General features: G+C 44.8%; 1 long non-coding RNA gene across 1 annotated transcript in view; it reads right to left on the reverse strand.

The window, feature by feature from the left end:
• Nucleotides 1-16,534, reverse strand: part of LOC143435207 (uncharacterized) — a 61,284-nt gene that overhangs the window by 24,020 nt on the left and 20,730 nt on the right. The window lies entirely within an intron of this gene.

The raw sequence follows: 16,534 nt of genomic DNA on the forward strand, positions 1-16,534 counted from the left end.
TTCATAGCAGCTCTCCACAGTCTATAACTCCAGTTCCAGGGGATCTGATTCCCTCTTCTGGTCTTCATGGGTACCAGGCATGCATGTGGTGTACATACATACATACAGACAAACATGCATACACATAAAATTTTAAAATAAATATATAAATTTAAAAAAAAATTAAAACCTGAACTCCAAATGGAGCAGACTTCTATGTAAGTTCTAAAACTCTGAAACTCCCAGAGGAAAAAAGCAGCAAGCACACGTCAGCCTATGGGCTTTCAGAATAGGACTCCAGTAGCACAGAAAATAAAGGCAACAAGCAACAAATGTAACCTCGTATCATGAAAAGGTTCCTATGCACCAAAGGAAACGATCAGCTGAATGAAGAAGCATTCCACAGAATGGAAGAAAATCTTTGCCAACTATATATCTGGAGTTTCTAGAAGATAGATAGATAGATAGATAGATAGATAGATAGATAGATAGATAGATAGATAGGCAGGCAGGCAGGCAGATAGATAGATACTATATAAGCCATGTCTTGGAATTAACAAAGACCTCAAAAACTAAACATCAAGAAAAAAAGCCAGGGGTTGGAGAGATGGCTCAGTGGTGAAGAGCACTGGCTGCTCTTCCAGAGGATCCAAGTTCAATTCCCAGCACCCACATGGAGACTCATGACTGTCTATAACTCTAGTTCCAGAGGATCTGACACCCTCACACAGATATACATGCAGGTAAAACACCAATAGAGATGAAATAAAAATATGTAAAAAAAAATTTTTAAAAGAAAGAAAGAAAATAACCAACCCAACTGAAAAATGGATAATGGAACTGAAAAGAGAGTTCTCAAAAGAAGAAGAAAAAAAAACGGCTAGTAATTATTTTTAAATATTTATTTATTTTATGTGTGGGAGGGACGTTGTTTTACCTGCATGTATGCTGTGTGCCACATGTGTGCCTTGTACCTACCTGCAGAGGCCAGAAGAGGGTCTCTGTAGGTCCCCTGGAACTGGACTTACAGATGGCTGTGAGCTGCCATGTAGGTGCTGAGAATTGAACCTGGGTCCTCAGGAAGAGCAGCCAGTGTGCTCTTAACTGCCAAGCCATCTCTTCAGTCTCTAATAAACAATTTTTAAAGTGTCCAGCATCCTTATCCAGCAGAAAAACACAGATTAAACTACTTTAAGGTTGCATCTCACACAGATCAGCATGGCCATCTTCAAGACTACAAATGACTACAAATACTGGCATGAGTGTGAGGAGAGGAGAGACCTTCATACACTGTCAGTGGGAGTGAAAATTGGTGCTGCCACTGTGCCTATCAGTCTGGGTGTCTCTCAAAAAAACCAAAGAGACAGCCACCACACGACCCAGCTGCACCAGTCCTAACCAATACCCCCAAGAACTCTCCATTCTACTACAGAGATATTCACACACTCATGTTTATTGCTGTTCTAGTCATAATAATGGAAACAGCCGATGGACTCCCACTGAGGAACGGAGAGTGAAATGCAGTACATATACACAGTGGAATTTTACTCAGCTATAAAGGAAAATGAATCATGAAAACTGAAGGTAAATGAATGGGGGGGGGGGGAGAACCACAGTATACTGAGTGAGGTGACCCAGGCCCAGAAAGATAGTCACATATTCTCCCTCATATGTGGATCCCAGCTTCTCATCATTTATTGTGTGTGCTTAATCTGGAGTAATAGGGAAGCCTGGAAACTACAGGCTGGCCACTGGGGACATGCGCATCAAGGGGATCTAGGAGGTAGAAAAGGGAAAGTAAAAGGGTTCCTACTGGGAGGAGAAAGGCTAAAGAATAGAGGTAGTAGGTAGGGGTAGGAAATGAGAAGATGGTCAAAGGCTTAGCCAAAATAAAGGATGCTTGAAATGAAGGCTGTGGAAGCCTGTGGTTTTCCAACCAAAGAAACAAAATGGGTTAGCAGACACAAGGCCACTTGAAAGCAGACAAAAGGAATGCTTGAGGTTACAAATTTAGGTGGAAATAGGGCTACTGGGGAGAAAACAGGGTAAAGGTAGGTTATTCAAAACTCAGGATACATAAAGAAACCTTATGGAAATCCACTAGTTTGTAAGCTAGTTTTTAAAAACATAATAAATGTTTTTTTTAAAAAGGAATTTGATGGGCTGGAGAGATGGCTCAGCGGTTAAGAGCACTGACTGCTCTTCCAGAGGTCCTGAGTTCAATTCCCAGCAACCACATGGTGGCTCACAACCATCTGTAACGGGATCCAATGCCCTCTTCTGGTGTGTCGACAGTGTACTCATGTACATAAATAAATCATTTTTTTTAAAGGAATTTGAATAGAAGTAACCAGCCAAGGTGGACAACATTGTTCCCAAAGGCATGAGTTATTAAATGAAAATTCGCAGTACCAGGTGCAAGATACCTCCCTTTGAGTTGCTAGTCAGCAAGGCTGCAGAGATGCCCAAAACAACACAGGCTATTGCCATTGCGCTCAGCATTCCAATAGGACTAGACGGTAAGGTGGTACAGAAATGGGGGCGGGGCCTCTAGTGCTGCAGATGCTGCTCATGCTTGTGGGAAATGTAAACAAAATGTATTATCTTTTCTATCAAAGGATTAAATAAGATATAGCTCCACTTTAATAACATTGTAAAGAAGCCACTTAAAATTTTTCAAATTCCTCTGGGTCAGCACTTCTTGAAATCAAAATATATGCTCAAGTTTCATTTCTCCCGAGGACATGTGCTGTTCTGTATGCTAGAATGTTAGCTCCAGCTCGGACCACTCAGAGTAAGGCAAGGAACCGGTTACATTAGGAATAAAAGCCCAGCAGGACCCCACCCCCCAATCTGGGTGCATGTCCTTGCTTAAGTGTGGCTAGGCCATTAGAAAAATGTTTGAGGGCTTGGGTTTGGATCCTCAGGACCCGGGGACTCTAAAATCAGGATGCAGTAGCATATATCTGTAAAGCCAGCACTGGGGAGTGGGAGATGGAGACCAGCAGATTCCTGGAGCTCACTAGCTAGTCAGTCTAGCTGCTTCAAGAGAGACCCTTTCAAGGAAATTATCCAACACTGACCTCTGTCTGGTCTGTATACATATGTACACATACATGAACATGCGAATACACACATAAAACTGCCCATGATTGAAATGGCAAACCTTATTCTAATTTTATTATAAATGTATTCTGTATTTATTAATTTTAATAACATTTTAATTTATTCTTTGAAGTTTTTATATATTTATACAATACATATGTATCATATCCATCTACCCATACTACTCTAAAATTCCTTCTCGTGTCCCCCACCCTGTCTCTCTCCCAACTTCATGTCTTTTTTTAACTGTAATTAATGACCCCAAGTTCATTCAGTGCTACCCATATGATCTTGGGGTGAGGGAACTCTACTGGGGCATGAGGAACCTTCCAGAAGAAAGAAAAGTGACTCTCTCCTTCAACAGTTATCAACTGACAACTGCTTCTCTACTGAAGTCCCTCCCCTCCATGTTGGAATTTTGGTGGGCTTGATTTTGTGCAGGTTTTGTGCAGGTAACCACAACTATTATGTAAAATCAATACCCTAATTTTCCAAATCCCAGAGTGTTGGGTATCGGGATCCAAGTCCTCGGTTACTTTACTGAGCCATCTCCCAGCCCAATTTTGTTTTCTGAGACAGTGTCTTATGCATCCTCCTGCATCCATTTCTGGAGTGCTGGGATTGCAGGCTACACAGACACCACGCATGTTTGTGAGTACATCTCTGTGGCCTTCTGCATATCCACGTTATTGAGCAACGATCACCACTACCTATCTCTAGACTGTCATGGGAAACAGAATTCTGAACTCATGAAGCAAACTTCCCTTCCAAACCCTCTCATCATGTGCAAACCTCTATTCTAATTTCTGTATATTTTAATTTCATCTTTCTAGTGCTTCTTATAAGCAAAAGTATAGTTACCTGACTTTTATGTCTTGTTTCACTAAGAAAAATGTGTGGAGGTCTCATTAATGTTGTAGTATGTGATGACATATCAATCCTTTTTAATTCTTATACATAATTCAGATATATATATATGATATATATCTGATTATATATACATGGTATATATGGTATATGTATCGTATATAATATATATAATGATATATAATTTATATCATATATATAAATCATAATATCCCCACCCCCATTCATCTGGTGTTGATGGAGGCACGACTTTGCCAAAATGTATGATTTCAACCCACTAAAGCCAGAGTAGTGACTCCCTGAAGCCACCAGAGGGCGCATGGGGACCATGGGGCCAGTACTCTAGCAAAAGCTGTTTGTGGAAGCAGAACCAGAAGCCTGGTTTTGTGCATATTAATTAAGGACAGATTCCCGCTTGTGAAAGGGAAGCTGGCTAGGTCTGGACGTGGGCCAGAGAGGTAACCGATCTTTCAAATATGTTAATTGGATTCAATTGGAGGAAAAAAGCATGGAGATCTATGCGGAAGAAGCTATCCATGTAATCCTGATCCAACACCACACCACACCCCCAAAATGGAAAGATTTCGCCAACCACCCACAGCTTTCCTGCAAGCTGTCCTCCAGTGTGAGCCGCCCCCAGTGGGAGCTCAGGAGAGGAGGATGGGAGAGTAAATCCAGCAAGGATTGAGCTTGGTTCCTGTGTTCAACCTGTGGCTTGAATGTTTCACAGAGAAGGAAACTGAAGCATGGTGCTGTTACTACAGTGTCCAGAGCAAATGCAAGAGGCAAGGTCTGCATGCCACCCAGTGGCTCATTCACACTTCCCCAAGCCCATTGACTGGGTTTCTCTGTAATGTGCATTTGGGGCTTTATTCCACACTTCATCACAGAATGGTATATAGCCCTAGAGACTGGTCCACAGGGCCTCTGTTATGATGCCTTGGCTTGGTTTTGTGGGAGCCTCCGCACATGGGCCAGAATTTGAGCTTGGTTCCTGTGTTCAACCTGTGGCTTGAATTTCCACCAGTGTAAACCTCTCCACTTTTCTCACATGTACTAGTACTGAGACAGCTCTCCCCCACTGCAGCCCTGTGCAGCTGGGTCTTTGGATCTGAGTGCAGGAAGTGACATTTATCCCTGTCAGATTCATCTTGTTCAGTGACAAACATTTGTTCAGTGCCTACGCAGTACCAGGTGCTGGTACTGAAATGAAAGACAAGTCCCCTGCCCTTAAGAAGCTCCCACTGACATCAATCCTGTCAATAGCCACAAGTTACTAAGGATTTACTCTGTGCCGAGCACACAAGGCTAGCATCATAACCATGAGTTGTCTCATGACCCTCACAACACTACAGTGTAGGTGGCATTGTCTGAATTTTGCAGATGAGAAAGCCAAAATTCAGAAAGCTTATGTGGGCTGAAGAGACTGCTATCTTGGTGAGATGAGATGCCTTCTGTGCAAGCATGAGGACCTGGGTTCAGGTCTTCAACACCCACATAAAAGGCTAAGCACAACTTCTGAGGAAGCAGATTGGTGGATTCCTGAAACACACTGGCCAGCCTAGCTGAATCTCTGAGCATCAGGTTCAGTGAGAGACCTTGACTCAAAGAAAGAAAGAAAGAAAGAAAGAAAGAAAGAAAGAAAGAAAGAAAGAAAGAGAAAAAGAGAAAGAAAGAGGAAGAAGGGAGGGAGGGATGGAAGGAAAGAAGGAAAGAAAGAAGGAAGGAAGGGAGGAAGGGAGGGAGGAAGGGAGGTCAGTGATGGAGAGATGGCCTGTCAGTATCTGTTAAGAGCACTTTCTCTCCCAGAGGACCCAGGTTCAAGTTCCATTATCCATGTGGCAGCTCACAACTATCCATAATAACACTGTGGTTTACAGATACACATAGGGGCAAAATGTTCATATGCATAAATAAATTTTAACTTTTTTTTTCAAATAATTAAAGGTGAACAGTGGTTGAGGAAAGACACCTGTGCTGATCTGTAATGTTGTCAACTTGACACAGTGGGAGAGGATCTTAACTGAGAAAATGCCTCTATAAGACTGGTCAATAGCCAGGTCTGTTGGGCATTTTCTTGGTTAATAGTTGATGTGGGAAATCCTAGCAAACTAGGGGTGGTGCCACCCATGGGCAAGTTGTCCTAGCTTATATAGAAAAGCAGGCTGAGCAAGCCATGGGAAGTAAGCCAGTAAGCAGCATTCCTCCATGACCTCTGCTTCAGCTCCTGCCTCCAGGTGTCCTGCACTGGGATCCTGTCCTGACTTCTCTTAAATATTAGACTACGGCCATAAGGAGAAACCTTTCCTCCCCACGTTGCTTTATCATGCTGTTTATCACAGCAATAGAAAGCAAACTAAAACAGTACACGTGGGGCGGTGGGCTGTAAAAGGTGTCCCGGTTCCCTGTTGAGCTAAGGCTGGAAACCCCCATGACCCTAAAGGGATGGTAGGTGTTTCTCCTGTTCCCAGGCACGAAGACACAACCCTCCATAGATTTGTGGCCATCAGTCACATAAGGGCAACGCCCCAGACCCCTCCATATGTAGGCTCAAGACAGATCTCCGTTTTAATGAGGTACCTAAAGGCTTGGAGACTTAGCCAATAAGCCTCCCTTCCCAGACACGCCTCTCTACAAAAGGTATTTAACCTCAGGCCCACTCTGAGAAGGGAGGTACGGTTTTACTAATCCACTTTCCGCCATGATAATAAATGTCTTAAAACCATCTTTTCACCCGGATCTGCTGTGGCACTCCCAGCCACCAAGCCCAAGCCCGCTGCCCACCGAGCCAAAGACATCCCCTCCCTCCCCGCCCCCCCCCCCCCCCGCGGGACTAGCCAGAGCTCCCCTTTTTCCCCCCTGGCACCAGGCTAGATCCAGCCCGCAGGCCGGACTCTGTTCTCAGCTCTTCCACAGCACCTGGGTGCCCAAGAGCCTGAGGACCAGACTGCCCCTAGGCTTCTTGCAGGTCGCAGGCCCAGGGAATCCAGAGCCAACTTAGTCGGTCCTGCACCTCAGGCTGCGCCTGACACCTGCCCTGCGACAGCATGGGGTAAGCTCGGTCAAAACTCTCACCTCCTGCCTCGTGCCCTGTGGCAGAGCAGACACGGGACCATTAACCCTACAAACACACACACACACACACACACACACACACACACACACACGTATGTGACAGGCAGGCAGTAGGTATAGCTCAGGGGCCTAGCACATGCCTAACATATGTGAAGCCCCAGCTCGGTTGTTCTCTCCAGGAAAAAAAAAAAAGTTAACTGACTTGTGGGAAGTGATATTGCTACAAAGTAGCAGCACCCAACACTCCCATTGCTTTGGACTCTGATTCTCTCCTCCCACTTAGACTCCCGCTATCCTGGCTTTGGGTTCTCACCGAACTCAGATCAAGTTTACTTATCTGAATCTCACCAACAGTGTTGTAGAAAGTGGGCTGAGCTCAGAGCCTTGACGTGGAATAGCAGGCCCTGATACACCATTAATGATGAAAAGACCCTGTGTCTACAGCTATTCGAATGTACAACCGAATGCCGCATGATGCTCTACCACCCTCAGCCCCAGTCTCAGATGCTCTTCCTTGTTCAAGTAACTGTGTATCTGGACCCTCTTACCAAGTCCTCCACATATAGACTCCAAGCTTTGTCTGGCCCTTGCGTTCATTATAGTCAAATTGCACCTGCCAATCTCCCTCACAAGGACCCCCCTCCCTTTCCAAAAGGAAAGCCTGAGGCCTAGGGACGATGGAGTTGGTTTGGAGCATCTCCCCCGGCATCGTGGCTTCTTCTCTATGGTACCATCTGCTCCTGACAACTCAGCCCATCTTGATCACTCAGCTCCTCTGCCACTGACTTCACTGAGGGAGACAAAGCAAGCCTGTGCACCAGCCTTGGGCAGAATGCAAGGCAGGCTAGGAAAATGCAGTTTAGTGCGGGAGACTTCTCAATAAACTTCAAGGTTCCAGTCAGAACCCAAAACACTAGGACCTCAAACCTCTGTAGGATATGGGCGTACCACCTCCCAGCGCTCCCACAAGTGTCCACCCTTCTCACAGCTCCCGTCAGGCCACTGTCACTGTGCCCATTTTACAGCTGAGGACTTGGAGGCCCAACAGCGAGATTCAGAGCTGATGTCTGCCTCTGCTAAGCTCACATTTTTAAAACAACCCAGGGGCTTCCAGGCCCCCAAAGGATAACAGAGAGCTGAACTCTGCTATAAACATACCCCACAGGCAGGGGAGGTGACCTCCCTCTTTTATTAAAGATTTATTTATTTATTTTATGTATGTGAGTACACTTTTGCTGTCTTCAGACACACCAGAAGAGGGCATCAGATCCCATCACAGATGGTTGTGAGCCACCATGTGGTTGCTGGGAATCGAACTCAGGACCTCTGGAAGAGCAGCCCGTGCTCTTAGCTGCTGAGCCAGCTCTGCAATCCCATCTTTAATCATAAAAAGACTCTCAAAACATTGTCTAAAAGCCTCCTATTTAGACTTTTGTCCCCAGATATGTCTATTAAACATGAAACTACCAGATGCCTGTCATGAGGCTGAAGATGACATGTATGCCAGTCAGGCCTTGCTGTCACAACCTGTAGTCCACAGGAGGAAGACAAGTGACAAGCAAGCACATGACTTCAAGCATCTGAGGATGCTATAAAAACCATATTGTAGCACATAGAAAGATGGAGACAAGAGCTCTGCCAGACCATGTGGTCTGGAAAGGCCTCTCTGAGGAATTGACATTTGAGGAGCTAAAACGGAGCCTTGGGGCCAAGAAACATAAAGATGTCAAGGAATGTAGTCCAGTGCCAAAGCCACCCACTCCTACTGTGGATATCATCCCAGGGAGGATTCGAGACCCTTAGGTCTTAATAAAGAAACTGAGTGGTTGAAGAGACAGCTACAGTGGTTAGCAGCGCTTGTTCTTGCAGAGGACTCAGATTCAGTTCCCAGCATCCACATGGTGACTCACAGTCATCCTAACTCAAGTTCTAGAGATCTGACTTCTTCTGACCTCTGTGGGCAGTGTACACAGAATGTACATATACATACATACATGGAAAACACTCAGACATGTAAAATAAAAATAATTTTAAAAAAAGAAGAAATTTAGGAAAGAAAACACAAATATCTGTACACATTCCTAACAAAATATGACAGAAACATTCATATCAATGATAATCTTCATTTCTGCAACTGGTCACACAGCCTTAGCTTGTATTTATAACTACCTTCCTCTACTACCCATTCTGTATTTCCTCCACCGTCAGCAAGCACCTCAGTAGGTCTATTCTATTCACAGAGAAATGACCCATATCATCATTTATGAAGCCTAAGCCCTTTGTCAGCCTGCTTAGATTAGGTTGTTGTAGTTTCCCAATTGACTTTAATCACAAGGACATGGTAGCACCAAGAGATGCCCTAAATGATCTCCTGGGCTCCAGACATAAATTTTCTTACCTCCATTGTAGAGAAGCAATCCAATTTCCCCTTGGTAATCTGGATCAATTACCCTTCCTAACACTGTTATCCCTTTCTTAGACTGGTGGCTTAAGGACATCAGAAGTCCAAAGTGGCCAGGGGGAAATCTGAGCTTCCGGTTCAATGGAATATTTGTTGTGACTCCCGGCAGGAGTGCTCCCTGCTCTGGAACTAAGTTTATAGAGCAGCAGAACTTAAGGTTGTGGGAACAGGAAACATACTTTTCCCTAGTGGGTCACTAGGGGTGATAGTGTGTGGATCTATTCCCTTTTCCACCCCCTTGATTCCTGGACCCATTGATCCTGGATATAGGAGGAAGCATACCATATATTGGATGCTGATTCTAAGCATAAACCTTCTGCCTAAGACCTCCAGGCTGCTACCACCTAATTGGCACTATAACTGTGTCTTCAAAAGACCATTCCATCTTTCTATCAGGCCAGCTGCTTCAGGATTGTAGGGAACATGGTAAGACCAGTAGATTCTATTCCATGATTATGGGCCCACTATCACGTTTCCCTGGCAGTGATGCGAATTCCTTGGTAAGAAGCAATAGTATATAGAATACCATAACAGTGGATATGGCATTCTGTAAGTCGGATGGAAGTTTTGGCAGAAAAATTACATGCAGGAAAGGTACAATGGTTTGTATACGCTTGGCCCAGGGAGTGTCACTATTAAGAATTGTGGCTTGTTGAAGTAAGTGTAGCCTTGCTAAAAGAAGTGTGTCACTTTGGGGGTGAGCTTGAGACCCTCCTCCTAGTTGCCTGGAAGTCAGTAGACTTCACTTAGCTGCCTTCTGATAAAGACGTACAACTCTTGGCTCCTCCTGCACATGCCTGCCTGGGTGCTGCCAGGCTCCTTCCTTGATGATAATGGACTGAAACTCTGAACCTGTAAGCCAGCCCCAATTAAATGTTGTCCTTTATAAGAGTTGCCGTGAGGTTAAGAGCACTGACTGCTCTTCCAGAGGTTCTGAGTTCAATTCCCAGCAACTGCATGGTGGCTCACAACCATCTGTAATGGGATCCAATGCCCTCTTCTGGTGTGTCTGAAGACAGCGACAGTGTACTCACATACATAAAATAAATAAATCTTTAAAAAAAAAAAAAAAGTTGTTGTGGTCATGGTATCTCTTCACAGCAATGAAAACCCTACCTAAGACAAAAGGCACATCCGTAAGCAGAATAAATATATACTGCAGTAAGGACAAGCGTTGTCCTTTCCATGGAGGAAGTGGTCCAATGTAGTCAACCAGCCACCAGGTTGGTCATCCTGAGAAATGGTGCTATATCTGGGACTCAGTGTTAGCCTCTGCTGTTGACAGATCTGGCACTCAGAAGCAGCAATGGCCAGGACAATCTCTGTGAGTGGCAAGTCCATGTTGCCAACCCCATCTTTATCTGCCACCATGGCCACTTTATTCATGGGATCATTGGACAATGACAGGAATGGCTGGGGGGGAAGAGTTGAACAGAACAGAAGAGGCCATCTGATCTACTTGATAAATGAACTCATCTGCAAAATTTACCTTCTGGTGAGCATTTACGTGGCACTAAAGGATCTTCACACCTTTTGTCCATTCAGAGAGAGCTATCCACATACTTCTTCCCCAGATGTCATTCTCACCAATTTTCCAATCATGCTTTTTCCAAAGTCCCTGACCATTGGTTACAGCCCATGAATCTATCTCATGTCTGGAAACACCATGATTGATTAGCCAGTACCAAAGGTCCATATGTGTCATGCCTAAATAAAATTCACTTTGCCTGTGCTGCCCACTACAGGTTAGACAATCAGGGACATTGTTTTGTCTGTGCTGCCCATTATAATAACTGCAATCACCTTGCTTTTGGCAATTCAATGCTGCTACCTGGGCCCTGCTACTTTGAGACCCAATTAAACCCTTTGCACTTAATTCATCCAACCCAGTGGCAGTGTCTCCAACCCTAAGGTCTGGCACAAGGAAAAGGGCAACAACAAAGCTCTTCCAATGTGCTGGTGCCCCTCTCACCAGTTTGTGTCTTAGGGGATTCATGAAGGGCGTGTCTTCTGGGCCTTCACATTGTGGATTAGGTTTTACACAGTGTATCCACTCTAGCACTGTAATTTCCCTGAACCTTAAAATCCATCATCAACACTAAGCCAAGGGATAGCAGGATCTCCAACTCCTTTTCAGAAATTTTTTCTTTTCATTATCTTTTGATAAATGCCTCAACCAACCATTCAAAAACTGTGTGAACTTCCTTATTAAACCTAGAATTTCCATTCAGAGGATCCATGTCAATAAACTCAGTCTGATCCAGTTTTACACTCCTACCTCCTCTATCCCACACCCTTAACATCCATCCCCACACCTATTCTCCAGACTTCTGCTGGAGTGAACTAACAAACTCATTAAGCTCCTTAGTCGTGTACTTCCCCTCTTCATGAACTACACTTCCCATCTCCCCTCTAAGAGTGTTTCACCTTAACTCTGATTATAGGTCTAATGGTAACTATGGGTGGGCCCTGAGGGACATCAGTAACTGTCTTGCCTGACATTTTTTTCAGAGAAAGTCAGTGCTAGATTAGCAGACAATGAAGGATTAATTCCCTCAGTTGGAGATGGAAAAGGCAGGAGGTGGAGATGGGAGCACATCTGCTGAGGTTGGAGAGACTACTTCCTCAGGTAAGAGGAATCCTTGAGAATCTGATGTTTAAAGTTCTCAGCTTCAGTGGGGTCCTCCTACACATCTCCATCCCAAGTTACAGGGTTTCATTCTGTACCAATTAATGTCCTTTCTTTTACTGCCAACACCATCTGAAGCCGGGTTTTGAATTTTCACTGTAATTCAGCCAACCTTAAAATGAAGGTTTCAGTTTGATTTTCTGCACCTTGAGCTCTGTGGCTGCTGGAGAGAAGATTCTCCTCCAGGGCAGACTTAGAAACCAGTAGAGTGTTTATGTGCATCTAGAGCTATCAGTCTCATCACTGAGTTCCTTGTCCCTCACTGTATTCTGAGATGCTAGAGGATGCTAGAAGTTAACCTTATGATGGAGCCCATTCTTTTCCTCTGTCAGTTTATCCAGAGATGCTAGGAGCAACCTACCAGCATCATAATTTTCATTATTCTTCTTCAAACTGTCAAAAGTGATATATATAGAGAGAGAGATCCAAACCTGTTGTCTCTCACAATTGATGGATCAGGATAATCAAATGTATTTGTTGCCTTAGTTTTGTAAAATAGTTCACCCCGTGGGCTTTCAGTGTCTCCAAGCTTCAAGAAGAGGCTTCAGTAACTGTAAGTGTTGGAAAATTGTAAAGCCTAAAGCCTATTTCAGATACCTTTTAAATATTTATTTATTTATTTATTTATTTATTTATTTATTTATATGAGTACACTGCAACTGTCTTCAGACACACACTAGAAGAGTGCATCGAATCTCATTACAGGGATGGTTGTGAGCCACCAAGTGGTTGCTGGGAATTGAACTCAGGACCTCTGGCAGAGCAGTCAGTGCTCTTAACTGCTGAGCCATCTCTCTAGCCCCAGATACTTTAAAAAGTTATCCTTATACTTCTTGTTCTACAATCACTTCTGGTACCAAAATCTGTAGTACTTGGGGTTCTCTAGAGAAACAGAACTTATAGAAGGAGTTTATAGAGAGAGATAAAGTGTGTGCTTGGAGTGTGTGTGTGTGTGTGTGTGTGTGTGTGTGTGTGTGTGTGTGTGTCTTTTATAAGAATGACTTACAGGCTGTGGTCCAGCTAGTCCAACAAAAGATTAAAGAAGCCAATAGTTGTTCTGTCTGTGAAGCTGGATGTCACAGCCAGTCTTCAGTATACACTGAAATCCCAGAGAAGTTGGCTCTAATGCCAGTGAAGGAATGGACTTCCCATCAAGAGCAAGCAAGCACAAAGAGTAGGTTTCTTTCTTCCATGTCCTTTAAATAGACTGCCAGCAGAAGGCGTGAACCAAATTAAAGGTGAACCTTCCCATTTCAGGAGATCCAATCAAAAGTGGGTCTTCTCACTTCAAATGATTTAATTAAGAAAAAAATCCCTCACAGATGTGCCCAGCTTGTCGGGTTTTAATTCATTCCAGATGTAGTCAAGTTGACAACAAAAATGGCCTTCACAGCCAGCGAGAAGGAGGCTCATGGCTAAGGCAGTACACAGTCGTACCTTTCTCTCCAAGGAATCACTCCATGGAGCCTGTGGCCCCCATAAGTGGTAGAAACAGAGAAGGCAATGGGATTCCAGAAGGTAGGAGGAAGGGTCGCCTACACAATTGGAAAATTTTCACACACAAAAATGTCCAGATTTCTAGCTATTTTTAAAATATCTGAGGATCTGGCAACTCAAAGCCTGCATATCTCCATGGCAACAGCAGCTGGTGTGGAACAGCAACTACCCCCCTTTAAACTGGACGTGTGCTTTACAATTCTCCATGAACATAAATGCACATGCATGCACACACACCTTTTACAGCTCCTCACGGACACATTCTCTCTCTCTCTCTCTCTCTCTCTCTCTCTCTCTCTCTCTCTCTCTCTCCAGCTCTTTATAGACACCTCCCCTTCACTCACACACACACACACACACACACACAGCTTGACACAGTCACAAACATACACAGTCACAAACACACACACAGAGCTTGACAAAGTCACTAACACAACTAACACAGTTACAAACAGACACACACATACACACACACAGTCTGACCTAGCCAATTCATTCACATACCCTCAGTCCCTCAGCATTGAAGTCTGCCAACCCTAGCTTAAGGTCTCTGATGAGCAGAAAACTGTGCTGGGGAAACTGAGACCATGGCACTTGGCTTATCACCTTGGAGCTAAGTACCCCAGCCTGGAATCCTCTCGCTTGAGTCCTTGTTTTAGTAGTGATTATTTTTGTTATGGGTTGCTAGTGGTTTTTCAATGTTATTTATTGTTTGTGATTCTTTAAAGAGGATTGTTTGGGTGGGGGACTTGGGGGGTTGCTGTTTTAGTTTGGTTGGTTTGTCATTTTTCAGACAGAGTCTCACTATACAGGCCAAGCTAGCCTAATCCTCCTGGGTGCTAAGATTACAAGTGTGCAGCTCTGACACCAGGTTCTCTCCCTCAACTCCTCAGGGTGCTTGCCCAGTGTAAGGACAGTCCTCACTCCCTCCAAATCCATATAAACCAGTGCTGGGCTATCCTCCTGAGCAGCCTCCATCTTCAAGGAAGAAGTGTAGTTTGTGATGGAAACCAGAAGGGGGTGACTCTCCCTGCCCGCCTCTGGAGCTGCCCATGAAGAGCCATTCCTAGCCTCACTCAGACACCAGGCTCTGGTTATAATAACAAGATATCTATGAACGTAGGTCCAGGAAGGGTCCTGTAAACCTGTGCTGTGCCACTGAGGTGAGGTGAGGTCCAGGCTGCCTGGCTACATGGCTGACTCAGGAAGGAATGGCTAGGCCAGAGTCTATTTATTCCTGTTGACTAGAAAGATCTCAAAGGCTCCAGTCTGTGCCTGGTAAGGCAGCACACTTGCCTGCTAAGAACATCTTCTTCTCTTGTTCTCTGTAAGGCTCAGCTCTCCTGGGACCTGTTTCCTCAGGCCTGACCCTCAAACTAAGTTCCGTGTGTTTGGTTCTATGGGTTTATATACTTTACATAAGACTCCAATTATAGCCCCATCTTTCAGGTAAGAAAATTGAGGTTTAAATAGGTGATCATCACTTACACAAGTCCAGCTAGCAAATTATAGTGTCAATACTCATAGCTAGTCCTGTGAAAGCTTCCTTCCCTAGACTGTCCCATCCCCAGGAAGACAACTGTAGGATGGGTCTGTGGAGGAGAGAGGTACTGGATTTTAAGGACAGAGAACATCCTTTTACCCAGATCCAGCATGAAGACACCCCACACAAACCACTTTTTTGGAGCTACTCCAGGATATGGGCTGAATTTGGGGTCTCAAATTAGTGTTCAATCCCAGAGCTGAGAGGCTCCTGCTCAGCCACTACAGAAATACAGCTTCTGGCCCTTTGGGAGTTTAGCCTAACCATCCTCACCTATGAACATTCTAAGCAGCCATGAAGGGGATGCACAGGCTAATTCCCCACCTTAAGTCCCTGAGTGGGTGTGAAACAGGTAGGTAGCAGCTCTGGACAACCAGTCTAGTCTGCCCACAAAATAAACATAGAGGTGAGAGACTCAGATGCTGAACTAAGTAAACTTGGGTACCACTGAGCCTGACTCAGTCAACTCCTCACACCATGATTCCTCATAGGATTCGGGCTTTTGACACTCTCCTCCTCCCACTCCTGGAGGACAGAAAAGCCCATGAGGTCACCAGAGCCTCTGAGACTGTCACAGATACATCCTGGCCCTGAGGCCAAGACCACCACATTAGATAGAAACAGAGGTTCTACGCAAACGAATTCATTCATCTCTCCTGTTGGTACCCACAACCACCCTATGCTCACGACTCTCCCCATCCAACTCTACGTATTGAGCTCACTCTATCCAGTCATCAAAGCCTGGTGATGCTGCTGCCACCTCCTCCAGACAGCTCATCTCGATCTAGTCCTCCAGTCTGGTCATCTTAGACATTGACCTCCCTTGTGCTGAAATGATTTCTGAAATGCTGTCCACTTAACCACATGGTGATTAAGTACAGCCATAGCATGGGGCCTCGGATATACAAGCTCATGAAAATGTGGCTGGAGAGAGAACAAGGTGAATCCAAGTACACTTAGTTCAGTATCTGAGTCTCTCACTCTCATGGGTATTTTACCAGGCTGGTTGCCCGTAGCTGAGGCCTAACTGTTCTGCAGCCACTCAGAGGTGTATCCACTCAAGGTGAAGACTTAGCATGTGCATCCCCTGTATGGCCACACATCTGGCCACAGACAAGTTGGTGGGATCCCTACTCAGATTCCCTTTTCAGCAGTTCCCCTTCCTCAGGGAATTTAGATTTAGAAAGGTGACAATGAGGCTGGAGATCCAGCCTGTGTTCCTTTGCATTGAACCTCAATTTCCTCCCACCCCCCCCCATGAGGACAATGGACAAGTCACACACCCCTGATGAGACCTGACAGATGACAGAGGATCCTG

This window comes from Arvicanthis niloticus, chromosome 1 (genome assembly GCF_011762505.2).
Source record: "Arvicanthis niloticus isolate mArvNil1 chromosome 1, mArvNil1.pat.X, whole genome shotgun sequence".
NCBI lineage: Eukaryota > Metazoa > Chordata > Mammalia > Rodentia > Muridae > Arvicanthis > Arvicanthis niloticus.